The sequence below is a fragment of the Choloepus didactylus genome, chromosome 6 (genome assembly GCF_015220235.1).
Source record: "Choloepus didactylus isolate mChoDid1 chromosome 6, mChoDid1.pri, whole genome shotgun sequence".
NCBI lineage: Eukaryota > Metazoa > Chordata > Mammalia > Pilosa > Megalonychidae > Choloepus > Choloepus didactylus.
Window position 1 is genome coordinate 10,029,601 of NC_051312.1, and position 6,676 is coordinate 10,036,276.

The following is a 6,676-nucleotide window of genomic DNA, read 5'->3' on the forward strand; positions in this document are numbered from 1 at the left end:
GCTATGTGGCTAGCTTTGAAGATGGGGGAAGGGGCCACGAGCCAAGGAATGCTGGCAGCCTCTAGAAGCTGGAAAAGGCCAGGAAAGGGCTTCTCCCTAGAGCCTCCAGAAATAGATGCAGCCCTGTTGGCACCTTGATTTTAGCCCAGTGAGATTCGTGCCTGACTTCTTGCTTACAGACTTTAAGATAATAGGTTTGTTAATGAAAATGTTCAGTTGATTCTGGTGATGAATACACAACTATATGATGGCACTGTGAACAGATGATTGTACACTGTGGATGATTGTAGAGTGTGTAAAGAAATGTCAATAAAACTATTTAAAAAAATAATAGGTTTGTGCTGTTTTAAGTCACCAAGTTTGTGATCATTTGTTACAGCAGCCACAGGAAACTAATACAGGAAGGTTCAGGTTTTAACCCTGAGTACCCCTCGGTCCTGCCCCACCCTGCCCTCAACTACCCAGGGTGGAGGGTGGGCAAGCTCGGCCTGACCAGCCTTGTGGCTTGGAGGCTAACTGAGGCCTGGAGTGGTGGGGGGCCAGGGGGAGGGTGATGGGCTGCACCCATCCTGGGCCAAGCTGCAGTGTGGGTGAGCACCCACCTCCTCAGGCCTGACTGTGCCTTTTTTCAAGTGCCTCCTGCCCCTGAGCCCCTTCAGTCCTCCCGAGAGCTGGTGAAGTGGGCACGGCCGCCGTTCTTATCCCCGTTTTACAGAGCTGGAAATGGAAGTGGGGGCACTAAGGGTGATTGGCTCAGCCTGGGAGTGGCAGGATGTGGGGGCTCTGGGCTCCCTCACCAGAAGTTGTCACCCCTGCCCTGTCCTGCCCCCACAGGACAGCCCTGGGAGGGAGGCGACAGCTCCATGCTGGGCCCCGAGCACTAGCCTCTGAGCCATCAGCCCAGGTTCTGAGCTGGTTTGCTGCCAACTGATCTGTGGCCAAGGCACTCCTCACCTGTGAACTGGATTAACAGCACCTTCTTCATCAGGTCACCCGAGGCCCAAACAAGACAAGGCCCTTGTGTTTCGTTAATGGGAATAAACAGCCCCTCAGGCAGCCCAGAGTTTCATGGGAACATTACAACAGGGGTTTTGGGGGACGGCGGCCCTGCCTGGCCACGTGACCTGGAGGGCCCTATGATGAAGCCACGTGGGCCTGCTCGGGGCACTGTTTTCAGCTCACCTGTCATCCTCCGGAGCCCGGAGCTGTCACAAAGCTGGCATGGAAGGAGTAATTTGTACCGGGCGACGGGGTCCGTGCTTGACCCCACTTCATCCTCGAGCTCAGTGGGGTGGTGCATCGCCCCACTCACAGGTGAAGTCGTGCCCCTTGGCTGGGGGGGCCACGCAGACGTGGGGAGTGGCCCGGGTGGAGCCACAGGCCAGCTGCTGTCTCCCTGTGCGTCTCTGCATCCCCACCTCACCTCCCCATAGGAGCCCTGCAATTCAAGAGCATTTATCAAACAGGATCTTGTTTACTAATGTTGGCTATTTCTTTTAATCGATGTAACATATATATAACAGAACATTTCCCGTCTTAATGACTTTCGAGTATACAATTCCGTGGTGTTAATTACATCCCAGTGTTGTGTTACACCATCACCACCATCCATTACCAAAACTTTGTCATTACCTCCACCAGAAACTCTCTAACCGTAAGTAATAATGCCCTGAAATTGGCTTTTTTTGGCAACTTCTCAGGCAGTGTGCAAGGCCCGGGGTCCTAGCTGCGGGAATGGTCAGCGTGTCCTGCATTTCTGACGGTGCCCGCTTGCTCTGCCCAGCCTGACCCAGGCCATGCACTCAGGCCAAGCCCCCGCAGCCCAGGCCAGATACCCCACCCACCCAGGGTCTGATGCCTCAGCCAGGGCCAGCACTGTCTCTGCCGGGATGGGCACTTGGGGAGGGTTTGGGGGAGGGCAGGCAACGAAGGAGAATCACCCAGGATGGGGACTTGGCCTCCTTCTTCTCCCTCTGATGCTCTCCCCGGCCCTGCCATGAGCCCAGTTGGCCCCCTCCGGCCCCGCCTCTGTCCTCCCCCCACTGTAATCACCGCACAGGGACTGACTCAGCCCTTCCTTCCCTCCCGGCCTCTTCTTCCTGGAAATTGCCCTGTCAGTTGTCCCAGTTCCCACGGGGATGGAGGTGGAAGCCCCCCTTCCCCGAGGCAAGCGGGGAGGAGGAAGAGCCAGCAGGAAAGGACCCCGGCCCCACTCCCCAGGCTGCAGCCTCCTCCCTACAGCCTCGCCCACCCTGGGAAGCAGGTCTGGGGGCCGAAAGTCACAGGGAAGGGCTGTGATACTCTTGGGGGGAGGCAGGGCATCCAGGGGAGGCGCTGAGAGGACACCGGTTCTCTGGAGGCCCCCAGCTGCCCCTCTCTGGGCCCCAGGGTGGCAGGGAGCAGGGAAGGAGTGCCATTCACCCCTAGGAAGCCTCCTGGCCCCAGCCTGGCCCCTCCAGGACTCTGTGGGTTGCATTTTTCCTTGATTGTTCCTTGTTTCCTTCCTCCCCGGGCTGCTGCCAATTCCAGCCCTGCCTTCCTCGCCGCCCTTCACCCTCCTTCAATCACAGGCATGGGCTGGGGCTCCAGAGGAGACGTCACCCTTGGAGTTACCCCCAGCCGATGCCTCTGCCTGGGACTCTTCTTGGGTGCCGGGGTGGCAGTACCTTGCTGGAGGGACTTTCCTTCAGGGCTGGATGGGCCTGGACCGTGGGGGTTTCCAGAGTGGTGATAGCCCTGTCCCAGCGGGGACGGCCCAGGCCACTTCCTCCCAGAGGCCTCTGGGAGCATCCAAGACCCACAGCGGTCATTTGACCCGGGGAACAAATTGCAGAGTCGGCAGACGCTGCCTTCGCCATTTCCCACCCGTCAAGGCACCCTGTCATTCATTACTCATTCTGGAAACAAATCTTTGCCTTTACCCTGGGCTTAAGGCTGTACTGGACTAGAGAAGACACAGATGGCCAGGACTGGGCCTCACTCAGCCCTCGGGGCTCAGAAAACCCTAGGGAGACAGACAAACAACTGATTCTAAAACAATCAGTGCCATAATGGAAGTCCTTGAGGGCAGGGGCCAGCTCTGACTCATCTCTATCTACCTCAGACCAGCATGGGAGAGGCTTAATCAGGGGCTGTGGATTGAATGAAGGAGCAAAGAGATCTGAAGCGAGGGGGATTTTTTGATCTGGGGTTAGGGAAGGCAGAGGGGAAGTTAGGAAGGCTTCCAGGAGGAGGCGATATTTGAGCAGGGTACGGATGGATGAGTAGGAGTTTGCCAGGCAAAGGAGGGAAAGGGCACACCAGGGAGAGCAGCCAGAGGCCTGGCAAAGGCCAAGGCCAGGAAGAGTGAGAGTAGAGCATGGTGTGATCAGGAAATGGGAGATGTCCAGTGTGCCTGGGCACAGGAGAGGAGGAAGATCCAAGGGGGCAGTGGATGACCACTGTTTTCCCTGCCCAGTATCCATCCTTCGTATTCTACTGGCAGTCCCTCAATTTTCCAGTCTTCAGTGTAACTGACCTCAACTCCCAGATCTTGAAGTGGGTCTGAGACCCAGGCCGAGCCAGCAAGAGTCACAGGATGGTTCAGGGATAGGCACATGATGCCGGTGAGCCTCAGCCCGGGGACTTGCTGGGTCTGTGAGGTTTACAAATGCCAAGATCCAGCCCAGGGCTGCTGACGACCAGCTCTGCAATCCTAGAGGAAGAGGCTGCCTAGGGAAAAGGCCAACACAGAGAAAGTCAGAGCCAAGAGAACGAATCTCAATGACATTGCTTGTGCTCCTGGATCCAGCCATGCCTGAAGCAGAGATCCATTTTATGAGCCAACCAGTTTTTATTTAGTCCAGTTGGGGTTGAGTTTCCATCACTTGCCACCAAGAGTCTTTCCCATTATAGAATTGTAGGCAGGAGGCAGCCCATGCTGAATGCAGTGGGAAGGGAATTGAGGCTCTGTCTGTAGGGGTGCAACATGACCAGAATTACATTTTTTTGTAGTTGTTTAAGTTACTTTTTTGAAGAGGTGATGCTTTCATGTGGCTCACAATTTAAAAAATAACAGGAGACAAAAAGTCTCTCTCTGGCCTCTGTCCCCCAGGCACCCAGTTCTCCTCCCCCTAGACCACCAGTGCTATCAGTTTCTTGTAAACACTTGGAGATATTTTTGCATGGATAAGCAAAACCCTTCCCATCTGTTTTCACAAATGGCGATATGTAGACAAGTAGAGCACCAAAGCACAGGGGGCCCTGGTGGTGGTGGGCTGGGGCTGGCTCCATCGCTGGGCAGTGGGGGCGACTCAGTGGGTGCCCTGGGAAACCCCCTTTATTGAGCCAGTTCACGCTGCTCTGCACCTTCCTTTCCTCAGTTAACATTTTGTTTTGGAGACCAGGCCATGCCAGTACCTCGAGTCTGTCCTGGCTTTCTCTTCTACAGCCACCTAGGAGTCCAGCATGAACACAGCTGAATACGCCCCTAAGTGGGTCTTGGCTGGTGGACGGATGTTTAGGTTGTTCCCAGTCACCCCCTATGACAGGCAGGGCCACACGGGAGCCATCGTGCACAAATGTCCTTTCCCGCCTGCATGGGCACAGCTGCGGAATAGATTCCTAGACGTGGCTCTGGGGTCCGTTTTGTCCACTCTTGTCAATCTGCCCTTCTCAGATGTGCCATGTACCAGCTCCCACACGCACAGCAGGCCCAATTTCTCCTGGTCTCCCCAGCACCCGGTTCTCCCCGCTTTTGATTTCCATTAGTTGGAAAGGTAAACCTTGGTGAAGTTTTAGTTTTGCCTTTCTCATATGGTAAGTCAGGTTGGTCATCTTTTATAAGCTTGACAGCCAAGTATAGGTCCTTTTTGGCGAACCGTCGGCAGATTGTGCTCAGAAAGGTCACTCTGGCAACTTCGGAGAGTGGGGCACTGGAGGGAGACCAGACCAGAGACTGGGGCCGCTTTGGGGACAGTTGGTTGTGGCCCTGAGCTGCAGCGGCAGGACCAGCCAGTAAAAGCCAGAGGTTGAGTGAAGTTGACACATTGGGTTTTGTGGTGGTCGCTCCACGAGGCCCACAGGGGCGGAGACGGGGCAGTCAGGCCCAGCTCCAGGTTTATGACTTGGGTGACTGGGAGGACGATGGGGCCACCAAGTGAGATGGAGGATTCTGGGGCTATCACCCTAGTGTCCACCCCACCAATCCTCCACCCTGCCCCGTGAATCGTGGAAAATGTCAATTTGACTGCGACAGGCCCCTGCTCATACATTTCTGGGATCCCTGCGGGCCTCTCCAGCCTCAGGCCGCCTCTCAGCTCCCCCCCGCTCCAGACCTAGCCCTTCAGCCTCCCCCACCCCCAAGCCATGCCAGGTTCCCCCGTGACACCCTCTGTCCTCTCTGCCCTGGGGTTATGTGATTCGTGTCCCTGGAGTACAGATCACCCTGGAGGTGTCCAATGAGTACTGATGAACGAGTGAACAAACGAGTGGACGGCAGGATGGCTGGGGTCAGCCCGAAGGGGATGTGTAGGAGAAAGGATTTAGGAAGTAAAGTCACTGGGTGCTGACAACCTCTGTGACACCCAAAGCAGCTGCCCTTCCCGGCCTCCCTGGCGGTCCTGCCCCCTCGGACTGCTTGGTTCCCATCCCCAGCATTCGCCTCCACCTGACTTTCTAGAATGTTCACTTGTTTATGGATTGTTTTGTGTCTCTGTCGTGGAGTGGAAGCTCTGGAAAACAGCAGGGATTTTGTCTCTCTTGTTCCCCTCTTCATCCCTGTCCAAGGACAGGTCCCCACACAGGCCTACGAGCTGATGGGCTCCGGGGCTCCATGTCCACCCGAGGGAGGTGCTCCTGCCTCCTCTCTCCAGAGGATTGTGATTGCGTTGTGGTTCCACAGTGCAATGCTACTGGATGCCAGCACGGCCAAGGGACTGGAGACAGCAATGGACGAGACAGAGTGTCTGCCCTTGAGGACATTCTGGAGACCCCCTCACAGTGGGGTGGGGATTAGAAACATTTACTGGCTCAGGAGTGCTGCTGGTTATTGGATGTGAGCGTTGATGGAGTAGAGAGACCAGAAAGGTATATATGCATATATCTCTCTATATTTTCCTTTCTTATAAAGTAATCTATGCATACTCCTTGCCCAGTGCTCCGGGTCCGGCCCCTGCTTGGTGGGAGAGCCACTTCCTCTGGGGCAGCCGCCAGGGGCTGCCTTACCCCTTTCCGGCTTCTCCCTTTCCGGCTCCCTGTTGGCCCAGAACGGGGTGATGCCTGCTGAACCAGCCCTGGAGGTCTTCGGCTTTCTATCTCATCACGTGATGCTTCAGACCCTGGGAAGATCTGAGAGCGAGGTCGCCGGGTGCAGGGATCAGAGCCCAGGGCCAGTGGGGCTGTGGGGCAGCAGCTGTGCCTGAGACCTCCGAGGGGCCCCTGGGCCCAGGCAGCTGCAGGGCTCGGCTGTCAGGCGGACGTTGGAGCAGGGAGGAGCCCAGAGCCTGGAGCCCAAGCAGGAGGGTGGGCCTGGGTGGGGAGATCCGGAGGCCGGCTGAGCTGGTCTGAGGGCTGCCCTGCACCGAGGCCCCTGGAGCGGACCCAGACAGAACAGAGGCACACTTGGCCTCTCAGGCCCAGAAAACTGAGAGTGACCAAGGGCAGGGCTGACAGAGCAGCCCAAACGCCTGGGGGCTGC